The following is a 12,847-nucleotide window of genomic DNA, read 5'->3' on the forward strand; positions in this document are numbered from 1 at the left end:
AGTTCTTTCAGGTTGTGGTTTTCATTGTTCCTTGCACATATCAGTGCGCCGGGTTGTGCTGACAGAAGTGGACACGAGTGCAAAAAAAACAAAACAAAAACTATCTGTTGGTGAAAATTCCATAAACCCGATTTACAGACTCAACATCCGCATGTATGTATGTATCCGCATGTATGTAGTTATCCACCTGAAAGATCGACTTTACTCCTGTGGCGTGTGTGTAGAAATCATCTCTTACCTGTATGGAGACACTGGTCTGTTGCCCACCACAGAGCTGGTGAACACAGAGACAAGTTACGCTTGTAAAGAATGAGTGGCTGATCACAAAACATCTCTGACCAGTGCTGTAGCTCATCTGTGCGGATTTGCTACATGATGAATAATGTTGTGGTCAAATTGTGTTGTGGTGTTCTGACAAAGTGTGCTGCTGTGTTTTTATGCTGCATAATTACAATTCGTTTTTGTTGTGCTGTACTATAGTTGATGTATTGTCCTCTGTTTCGACTGTTTCGTAGGTGCCCTTTGTGTATAGTGTGTTGTTATCTTACTATGTGTATGTCAATGTTTTAGGGTCTGTTGTTGACTTCAGATATACTGTGCTGACTTAATTCAAGTCAAAAGCAGCATATGCTTTGAAAGTTTCTTTGACAAACAGCCATTTACCACTGTCCAAGGTGGTAATGTAGCATTGTTCCAGACCCTCAATTACTTAAGAAGCAACTCTACCCAAAACTGTGGCAGAATCTGTGGGCCGTATCAAATAGAGTGAGCACTGTGAATTCTAAGTTTAGACTCTGGGCCTGATTTATGGAAACTTAGGGCCGCCTTTACATCATTTTTTGATGCAAAAGCGGTGCAAACTTGCAAAAAATAGTTATATTTTAACGCAAACATTATTATATTTTGTACGTTTGAGCCGCTTTTGCGTCACAAAATGATGTAAAGGCGGCCTTAACTTTTCATAAATCAGGTCCTCAGTCTCTAAAAAAAAGTTTTCGGATTACTGATGTTGAAGCAGATATAATTAATAGATGCTTGTATGTTATGGTTAACAAAAGTTCATAGAGAAATTAATCGTAGAGAAAAATGAATGTGCTGATTTGAAAATGTGCCCACGTGGAATGGCAGCCACTTATACAAACTTGTACTAAAAATAATTAAAAAATGCTTGGAATAATGAAAATGTATAATAATAATGTAGTAATGTGTCATATTAAGATGTATAACCTATGTTTTGCATTATATTGTAGAGTTAACTTAGCTGAAGTTGTGGCCTAGTCTTTCCAGGCCTCATGCAGGAGCCAAATTAGTAGACGCAAAACGTAGAAGTTGCTGGTGCATTGAACTGAATGTGAACCGTTTGCTGCTTAACAAAATCTGATTTACTAGAGTTTTCTGCAATGTACCGATGGACAGGAGATGATGAAACTAAAATGTTACAGTTGGCGTAAGGCAGACTCAATGTACTTTCCCCGGACTCAAATAATAGAGGCTCTGACTGGAGAAGAAGATGCAACATTTTCGATACCTGATAAGCCAGATGATGAGAACATTGTGCAGTGAACCAATCAACGAATTGAGAACAGAGAAATATTAGAATTCATAGATTTGCAAAATTTATATTGTAGGATAGAGTCATAACTGCTGATTAATTGATCAATTAGGAATTTGGGGGATGGACTGAAAAACTCTAATAAAAAGTCACGACAAGAGGCTAAAACTTCAGATGCGAGAATCGAGGGAGATGTGAGGAGAGAATTGATGATGTCAGAAGACGCAATTCTAGATCTTGTCATTGGGCTCATGCTCTTGAGAGCCTGATGTGTTGCTGATCGATTGATGACCTGAAGACGAAGACTGGCTTTGTTGCTAATCCATTCCGTGGATAGGTAGCTATGACAATGTGACTGATTAACTCTGTGCTTTTTCATTCTAGGTACCAACTGCACTGTTTTTATAGGTTATCTCTTAGCTAGATGTTTTCCAAATTCATGTTCTAAATTATTTTCGAATGAAGCCCACATGTTAATGCTAATCTGGGTTAGGTAGGATTTTTTGGGGGACGTTGACAGTGACAAATGATTGACAAACTGATTGCTGAACTCTGCTGTTAATGTCGACATATTCATCTTTGTTGGCTTATGATGAAGCATTCGAGTATATGTTTTCGCAAGTTCTGATTAGATTATGTTACTGGTGGTCATTAATGAACTAATTCTGAGCTGATTGAAAAGTTTGAATTAACCTTATGGCTTAGTATTGTAACTAATAGGGAAATAAAATTTATAAAACGTATAATCAAGTTGTGGTTATTCACGAAATGTCAATATATTGACTCATGCTTAATGATTCTCCTAGTAGTTATTGATTGATTACATTAATAATTGATTTTCATCGATATCTACATAGCTAGGATACTCCATGCGATCCAAAAGTTCATCGGCCTATACGCATCCCCTTGTAAATGTACTTACTAAGGACCGGGTGAGCTAGCACTGGTGTCATAAGTAGCTGAAGAGCTACTGTGAGCATTACCTTAACTTACCACCAAAGGACATGACTTACTGCCAGTCACAAATGTTTTGTGATGTGACCCTTGGTCTTAACTTAACACCCCAGTGCTCACTTCATGTGATACGGATCCAGAAGTCCTTGGTGGACAAGAAATGTCAGCTCACCCATGATTCATAGAGTGTACGGGAACGGTTTCTCTATAAGATAAAATGTTTTCTCTGTCAAGAAAAAACTACTTTTACTTTTACTATTTCAGGAGTGCCCCTGACTCTGAAACTGACTGTGTAAACTTATACTATTCAAAATAATGAAGCAAATTTCCAATATTTTTTTGGGTCATAGTTAATACACCACTCTAGGACACCTCTTGTGATTGCTGTGCACTTGGCTGATGTTTTTAATCATTAACTACCACAGCAAAGTTTGTGTTGCCGCTCTAAGCATATTGAAAATAAAACCTGAAGATGTCTGAGTACAAGAATGCCATTTATACACCTTCTACACTGATGAAGTCTTATTGGAGCCTGGGCACAAGGGGGTGTTTCTAAATTTAAAGACATCATGAGTTACCTACATGGGCCATCAGGGAGTCTTCTGAAGGCACAGATGGGTTACCTAACACATGGACATGGGTAATGCAGTTCAGGGTAAAAACCTAAAGGGCCCAGGACGAGCACTAGAGGAATGTGCTGGCTCAATTAAGTGGAATTCATCCCTCTGATGCCAACATTTGCTGAGGTGGACGTCAGTCTACTTACTGAGATGGGATATTCAGCCTAATGCCTGTCCTGAGTCTGGGCCTTTGGCGTACAGTGACCAGCACACGTGACACTACTGTTGTAGTGATTTACCCTAATAAAATGTGCTGGAGTAGTCACTCTGAATTTCAGTGGCTGGACTGAGGCAGCAGCTTTGGGCTGCAGAGTTCCCCCATTTAAGAGGTGTTTGATATTGCCAAGCGCAACCTTTTCCTGAAGGACCTCCTTGTAGAAGCAATGAAGGGATTCAAATTTGAGATTTAAGCTTTGTGACTGCCCGTGTAAGTGAAATACTGACAATGGTAAAAGCTGGAGGTGCTTAATCACCATCCACATATTTTAACTTAATGTGGAAGTTTAGACTCAGTATTGTTGGACCTTTAGGATAGATCAGAGTTGACATTTCTCATAAGAGGCAGGGTAACTTAATCTTTTCTTTAGGGAGAAGTGTTCTGACTTCTATTGTAGAGTGATGCAACACTACTGCCACTCACTACAGGGACCATAGAATAAGTAGTTGAAATTTAGTTGCTGTGCAGGTATCTTCAGAGGAGCCAGAGGCTTTGCTCTTGATAAAAAAAGATGGGAGCGTGTTTAGACGGGTAATTTGAAGTGACTATGATCAATAGATGAGGGTGGTCAATGTGGATAGCATTTGAGTAGATAAACTAGTTTTCCTGCTTAATGTTATCAAATGTCTGAGAAAAATATGATTCAATCACGTTAAATTGCAGTAAAAGTTAATTGATGTAGGAGAGCTAGATACATTTTTTTTAATTTCATTGAGAATTCTTCAAAACAGTTTTGGAGGACCAGTTGAGATCTTGATGTGAGAAGCAATGTATCAGAGATCTTTATCTGTTTTTTATGTTGAAAAAAGAGGCTGTGAAAACATTAACTTCTATCTCTAGTTTTGCTCCAGTCTGCCTCTGGCTTTCTCAGACCTCCCTATAATTGCTTTAGTGATTGGCAACTAAGAGTTGTCCAGGCTATAAATACTTGAACTGAGGAGGACATGCACAGGAATAAAGCCTTAAAGTGTGGGATTTTAATACATAAATTTGCAATAGATATGACTCTGTGGGCATTGCACAGCAGGGATAGTGTTGGTTGACTGAAGGATCACTTTCTATTTTTTATGACTGAAACTGAGATCCAGGATATAGCCTAATATATGTTTCTGCCAGTTGGCCATTTCCACAGAAGCCCAATATTTGTGAGTTAACCCCAGATATATGATATTACCCAATCAGAAGATACTGTGATCAGTGGAAACAGTTAATCTCACTTCATGGCTGTATCTCCTCTTCTCCCATCTTGTCTCGGTAGCCGTTTTCTCCCTCTCCTCCTTCCCTCTGCTCCTGCTGGCCAGGCGCTACCTCACTTTCTACCTTTCTTCTGTCTTCCTCCTTCAGCCTTCCCCCAATCTTTTCTGACCACTCCCTTGGCCAATCAATGAGCCTTTACTGAAGGTCGGGTCTGCCCTGGTTCACCTGTGAATAGAAGTCCATTCTCATGGTTGGTGGGTTTCCTGTCTCTGCCTACCATGCGTTCGTGAGAGAGGTTTCCCCAGGTTCCTGTTTCCGCACGTGATAGTGTATGGTCTCAGCAGAATGCTGCACGTCTATTTCACGTAAAGAGATGGCTGAGGCAGGGTCTAATCGCATTTCTCTTCCCCTACTTTCTTCCTTGGAAGAAATTAATCTTCTGGATATCTGTACAAAAAATCACATTGCCTTGTTCTGGTCCCATGCAATGATACGTAGTGAACCTATAGAGCTGAAGGGCTATAAACCACCTGAGCTCCCGGGGATTTTCTTCTTGTTGTGAGTTATCCACTCAAGGGGAGCATGATCAGTTTAGACAGTAAACACCCATCCTTCCAAGTAGTAGCATAGTGCCTCCATGGCCCATTGGAGTGCTTCTTTTTCTATTGTCGAATACACAGTCTCTTGGGCAAATAATTTACAACTCATGTAGACAACTTGTTTCTCATCCCTGTGTTTGTATTTTTGTGAGAGAACAGCCCCTAGGCCTACCCCTAAAGCATCTGGTTGCAGTATGATTGGTTTCAAAAAGTCTGGGCTTTGGAGTATGGGTTTTTAGGTGAGAATAGTTTGTGGCTTATGAAACGTGTCTAACACCACAGGGGAGGGATGATGCAGCCCTATGTCTGCTTCCTTTCCTTTCTTCAACAGACCAGTGAGGGGAGAGGTGATTTGAGAGAACCTGGGTGTGAACCTCCTATAATATCCTATCAATCCCAAAAATCCCCCCAAAACTCTGAGATCTCTTTTACTCTTGGGGAAAGGTATTTTAAGGATAGTGGTAACTTTCTCATTTTTTGGGTTAATGAGGCCCTCTCCTATCAACTATCTCAGGTACTTCCCCTCACTAGCTGCCAGGTGACATTTTGTGGGGTTCACCTTGAGAGCCATGGACTCTAATGATGTTAAGTTGCTAGCCAAGTGCTGCAGATGTGATTCCCATGGGGGCTGTAAATAACAATATCAATATTATATGCGGCTGTGTACTGTTCATGTGGTTTTGAAATCATATTCATCATCCTCTGAAAGATGGCTAGAGCCCCATGCAACCCCAAGGGAAGGGCTGTAAATTGGTATGATCCCCCCCAGGAGTTGAAAATGCAGTTTTTTCCTTGTCATGAGGTCGCAGTGGTACTTGCCAGTAACCATTACCTAGGTCAAGGGTGCTGATGTATTGAGCATCCCCCAGTTGTTCGATCATTTCATCTGTTCTCAGAATGGGATATGTATCGAATTGGGAAATCTTGTTATTTTCCTGAAAGTCTAGACAAAAATGGATTGAGCTGTCTGGTTTTGGAACCAAAATAATGGGGGAGTTCCACTCGCAAGTGGAGGGTTCAATGACATGCAGCTGCAACGTAGTCTGCACTTCCTTTTCAATGGCACTCCTCTGGGCCTCTGGTTTTGTGTATGGATTTAGTCTAACTTTGTCCCTGGTTTTGAGTTAATAGCATGGGATATTGTAGAAGTCCTACCCAGGACCGTGGAGAAGGTTTCTAGGTATGGTACTAACTTGTCGGTCAATTCCTGTTTCTGAGTTAAACTTAGTTCCAAAACAAAATAGGATGGAAAGGAGATGTCCTGTTCCCCCAAATTACTGAAGAAGGCCAGAAGGGAACCTTCCCATTTCTTCAGTACATTGATATGATAGATTTGTGTCTCTTTTCTTTCTTTGGTAATTTCCACTCTATAAGGTACAGGGGAAACCTGTTCTACCCCGGGAAAAGGGCCTTGCTAGTGACTTAACATTTTATTTTCAGAGGTGGGTAACATGAACAGTACCTGATCCCCTACATTAAACTTCTGTAGCTTTGCTTGTTTATCATACTGGCCCTTTTGGGTCTGTTGGAAGTACTGAATGTTTCCCTTAGTTATCTCCTTCAGCTGACCCAACCAGGTTTTTAATTCTGTTACGTATTCCAGCAGTGACCTAGAATCATCCCTCCCATGTTCCCATGCTTTCTGAGAAAAATCAAGTAAAGTATGTGGTTTTCAAGGAAATATGAGTTCAAATGGGAGGAACCCAGTGCTCCTCTGTACTTCACATCTAATGGAGAACAGGACTAAAGGCAGCATCAGTTTCCCAGTTCCTAGCCTCTAGATCTAACAATTTCTCTAAGGTTGTTTTCAACGTGGTGTTATATTGTTCCACCAAACTATTGGTTTGGAGGTGATACGTCGCAGTCCAGATTTGCTTCACACCCAGCTGCATGCATATTTGTTTCATAAGTTTAGAGGTGAATAGGGTCCCTTAATCCATCATGATCTCCCTGGGAAAACAATTGAATTAAACCATTAGAACACTATTATTACACTTCTAGGTCTAAGGAATGCCTTCCAGATCTCAATAGTGCTAAACTCCAATTCAATAAATCCTCAACTGACACTGCATTCTCTTTCCATCTCGAATCTAGTGGCAAATATTATGGGGGTTAGAATAAATCTGGCACATTGTTAGCTAACTATCTCAAGAATAAAAAGAATAGAAACAGAATTGAATCCATTAAAGAAGCTCACTCTATTTTATTATATAAAGATGAAGAGCCCTTTCAAAGAACTATACATTCCTAAGCATAACCCTACAGACTCTGACACTACTCAATATTTATCACACTCACTGAAGGATTTTGATAAAACTACTGATTTCTCTAAATTAGAAATGTGCATTACCTTATCTGAACTTCTTATTACTTTATCTTCTCTTAAACCAGACAAAGCACCAGAGCCTGATGGATTTACTGCTGAGTTTTTCACTCACTTTTCCAAACTACTCATCCCAAATTGTCTCTCCTCAGGAAACAATTTCTTCAGTCAGGCAAATCTTCTCATTCCTTTTCTGATGCCCTCATCTGTCTTATTCCAAAGGAAGACAAATGTGCCCAGCATTGTAAAATAAAATTACAGACCAATTTCACTTGTCAATATTGAAATATTTTCCAAAACCTTAGCTCTCCATCTGGAATCCCTTTTACCTAATTTACATGGAAAAGAACAATCTGGATTTCTCAAGAGGTGATATATAACTGATAATACTTGTTTGTTCTTTGAAATACTTTTCAAATCCCAGAAATCACTTCATCCTCTAGCAGCAATTACCCTTGATGCGGAGAAGGCTTTTGATCATGTCAACTGGTCTTTCATTTTCCATGCATTTAAATGGTTTGGATTTGGACCTAACATTATCTTGCTCATTTTTATTTCATATTCATCTCTGTTAAAAATGGGGTCTCTAGTTGATAGTGATTTTCACTCTGTCCAAGTTTCACTCTAGTCAGGGTAGGGAAGCCACACAGGTAAGATAAACCCTGCTCACCCCCTTGGTAGCTTGGCACAAGCAGTCACACTTATCTCATAGGCAATATGTAAAGTATTTGTACACACACAGTAACACAGTGAAAACACTACAAAAGGACTCCATACCAGTTTATAAAAATAGCCAATATTTATCTGAGTTAAATGACACCACATTGACAAAAATCCAATATACACAAGCAAACATAAATTCTTAGTAAAGCACTTAGGGGCACAATAGCTCCAACTGGGGCTAGCACAACGTCTTGATGGGACTGTTCCCAACTGTCCGACGCCACTAATGAGGGTGTGCAGACCGGTCACGGAGTCATACGGACACCAGGTACAGTACTTTTGGAAGGCAAGTAAACAAAGACATTGCACGGAGTCGGGAAGGTGAGGTGTCACTGGAGTTGGTGTGGCATCAGTTCCTTACTGCTAGGCAAGAGAGGTGAGGCATCAGTTCCTTATGGTACCAGGGGAGGTGATGCGGCATCAGTGGCGTGACATAGGTTCCATAGGATCCGGCACTGTCGATAAATCCAGCAGGTCAAGATGCGAGGCGTCAACTTTGCGGTGTCATGATCACTCCACCGGGCCACAGATGCTGCGGTGGAGTCGGAGTCAGGTGTCACAGGCGACAGTGACAAAGCACTCTGGACTCACGCTGTGGTGGTACTTCAGAGGCACTACAGTGGCATCAGCCCTGTGGCATCAGTTGCAGTCATTGCACTCAACAGGACCATGCAGGCTGTGGAGCGTAGTTATACAGCAGCGCCAGTTCCAAAGTCGCTCTGGAGTTGATGTGCTTGTTTCTTCTTGGTTACACCAGTCGCCACTTGGTTAGTCAAGACTCTCAGCAAGAGAGCCCAGGTGCGGGCAGATGAAGTCTTTGTTGTCCCTGATGCTTCTAACAGGAGGCAAGCTCCATCCAAGCCCTTGGGAGAACCTTTGGAAGTAGGATGCAGAAAGCAAAGTCCAGTCCTTTCACTCCCAGGACGGAAACAGCAAGCAGCAGGCCACCACGCTGTGGTGGTACTTCAGAGGCACTGCAGTGGCATCAGCCCCGTGGCATCAGTTGCAGTCATTGCACTCAACAAGGACCATGGCTCCTGGTGCAGGCTGCGGCGCATAGTTATACAGCAGTGCCAGTTCCAAAGTCGCTCTGGAGTTGTGCTTGTTTCTTCTTGGTTACACCAGAACTCACTTCCAAGGGCCCAGGAACTGGATTTGGCACCACTTGGTTACTCGACTCTCAGCAAGAGAGCCCAGGTGCGGGCAGATGAAGTCTTTGTTGTCCCTGATGCTTCTAACAGGAGGCAAGCTCCATCCAAGCCCTTGGGAGAACCTTTGGAAGTAGGATGCAGAAAGCAAAGTCCAGTCCTTTCACTCCCAGGACGGAAACAGCAAGCAGCAGGCCAGTGGAGCAAAGCAACAGGCAGAGTGGCAGTCCCTCCCACAACATCTAGCTCTTCTTCCTGGCAAAATGTCCTCAGTCAAGAAGGATTCTAAAGTATTGGTCTCAGCGATCCAATACTTATATTCATTTCTGCCTTTGAAGTAGGCAAATTTCAAAGAAAAGTCTTAGTAGCGCACAAGACCCTGCCTATCCTGTCCTGACGCCAGACACACTCCTGAGGGTTGGAGACTGCTTTGTGTAAGGACAGCCACAGCCCTATTCAGGTGCAAGTGTCAGCTCCTCCCACCAATCCAGCCCAGGAAGACCCATCAGGATATGCAGGTGACACCTTAGCCCCCATTGTCTGACAGGCTAGAATGAATTCACAAACAGCCCCACTGTCATCCCGAATTCCACAGACAGGTTAAGCAAGAAAATACCCACTTTCTAAAAGTTACAATTTAAAAACCAGCTTCACCAAAAGATATATTTTTAAATTGTGAGTTCAGAGACCCCAAACTTCAAATCTCTATCTGCTCCCAATGGGAAATTGCACTTAAAAGATAGTGCAAGGCAATGGCCATGTTACCCTATGGAAGAGATAGGCCCTGCAATAGTGAAAACCGAACTTAGCAGTATTTCAATGTCAGGACATGTAAAACACACCAGTACATGTCCTACCTTTTAACTACACTGCACCCTGTCCATGGGGCTGCCTTGGGCCTACCGTAGGGGTGATGTACGTGTAGTAAAAGGGAAGGTTTGGGCCTGGAAAGTGGGTGCCCTTACCAGGTTGATCTAGCAATTCAAAACTGCCCATACAAACACTGCAATGGCAGGTGTGAGACATGTTTACAGGGCTACTCATTTGGGCCGCACATTAAGTGCTACAGGCCCACTGGTAGCACTTGATTTACAAGGCCTGTGCACACATGGTGCACTATACTTGGGACGTATTAGTAAATCAAATATGCCAATCATGGATAGACCAATCACCAATACCATTTAGACAGAAAGCACTTGCACTTTAGCACTGGTCAGCAGTGGTAAAGTGCCCAGAGTCCTAAAGCCAGCAAAAACAAAATTCAGCACAGGATCAAAACAGGAGATCAAAAACCAGAAAGGGCCATTTCCAACACTCTCCTCAAGCTGCCATATATGCAAATGGCCAAACTTCCTCCTATTTCCCTTTAGGTAGGGGGGTTTTACCAAAGTAGCCCTCTTTCTCCTTTCCTTTTCAATATTGCTCTTGAAACTTTCTTCTCTCATATTACAAATAATCCTATAATACAGGGTTACACATGGAACACTCAACAAACTAAGACAGCAGTCTGTGCTGATGATATTCTTCTATTTATATCTCATCCTCATACTTCACTTCCCACATTTTTGCAAGAAGTCTCCTCTAATTCTCTTGTATCTGATTACAACCTCAATCATGACAAATATGAAATTTTACCCTCAAATAAGTACACCTTCAGACATCATTTTTCATACACAAATTTATTTTAGAATGTTTCCAAACTCAAATATTTAGGGATATGTTTTTCATCTTTTGTTAAAACGTTGTTTTTTCTAAGTCTGGAAGAAGGTAAGCTTAAAATCAATACTATGTTCAATCGCTGGCATCCATTGAATCTTTCTTGATGGGGTCGTCAGGACACTATCAATATGATGATAGTACCTTTTGTCCTCTAGACTATTTACAATATCCTTTCCATACCACAACATTGTTTTTAAACAAATTAATTCCATTCTTTCATCTTTCCTGTGAAATGGGAAGATACCTTGTTTTTCTCTAATAAAATTAAAACACCATCAAACAGATGGAGGTGGTAATTTTCCTCATTTTAAAAATACCACTCTGCCTTTTTTTAAGACAATTTGTTCATTGGTTTCAGGACTCTCATACAAACTCTCATTTATGGGTGCAATTGGAGGAATCTTTCCTTCCCCTCTTTTCTTTCCATGAGTATTTAGGCATCTCAAAAAAGCCTCAAAATCTTTATTCCTCTATTTTTAAACATCTTTGTCATTAAAGCTTTTGAAGTTGTTTGATTCTTTTGCTGCTCCCTCTTTCCTCAACTCTCCCATTTGGCACACTGCTACTATATTACATTTCTATTTCTGGGGGAAACATAGCCTAATTTGGGTCAGACAATTATTCAATAATGATTTCTTTCTCACTTTTTCTTTGCTCCAGCTACTTTTCATTTTCCTTTATCTTTTATGTACAAATATCTCCATTTGCAGAATATCATATTAGAAGCTCTTGCCTGTTTTAACTCCAGTTCAACAACACCTCCTCACTTTCAGCTACATTATATGCTCTTTTACGTACTAAACCAAAAACTTCTGTTATATACCATGCTTTATGCCACCCTCCCACTGATTGACCTAAATCTGATACAGAACTGAATTGGGAATATGATCTGGGAACAAATTGCACCATTTCTTTTTGGAGACAAATTTGACAAAAATAAGTTCTTCCTCCTAAGCTGCCAATACCTCCCAAACATTAATTCTTATTCATAAACTATTTCTGCTTTCCTCAGTCTCTTTACCTCTTATTTACCCAGATCAGACACTTGTTGGACTTGTCACTCACAACAAGGTGACCTCAAACACATGCTCTTTCAGGTCACTGGTCTGGAATCAGATCAACACTATTTCTGAAACCTACATACCCCTCTCACACATTGCTATTTTTAAGGAAGTTTATCTATTGACTGGGAACATCTATCACCTCACATAAAAATCATTGACCTTCTTTTAGCAGTCACAGTTCAGCAAATTACCAGAATTTGGAAGGACTTTTCTAAATGGTCTTTTCAGGCATGATGGCATGCGGTCTGTTACAACCACAGACTTGACACAGCATACCTTTATCCTATTCCACTTACCATTAAGCGTTCTGTTATAAAAAGCCCCATCTCAAATTTCAAATATTGTCATGGTGGGTCCTCATCCTATCGTCATCCCATTAGAGATAAGGTTCTTTTGATTTTCTTATGTTGTTTTCTGAACTAATGTATGATTTCCTATAACTTTATAATACTTCATATAATCATGAGCAAGTATTTTGACATTGTTTATTCTTTTATTTATATTGATCTATGTATATTTAAGACTTTGAATATGTAGTACGTCCCTTCCCCCTTTACTATATTTTCTGTATAAAGCCTTTAATGCATTATTCTGTTTGAATCTACTTGTATTCAGTAAAGTTCTTCCAAACTTAAAAAAACCTAAGGGTGCTGCATTATCATCATCATGCAGCTTCTATTTTATGGCATTAAATCCTTCTTTTGAAGTATTTATAGATTTCCAAGTTCCCA

This window comes from Pleurodeles waltl, chromosome 1_1, assembly GCF_031143425.1.
Source record: "Pleurodeles waltl isolate 20211129_DDA chromosome 1_1, aPleWal1.hap1.20221129, whole genome shotgun sequence".
Classification (NCBI taxonomy): domain Eukaryota; kingdom Metazoa; phylum Chordata; class Amphibia; order Caudata; family Salamandridae; genus Pleurodeles; species Pleurodeles waltl.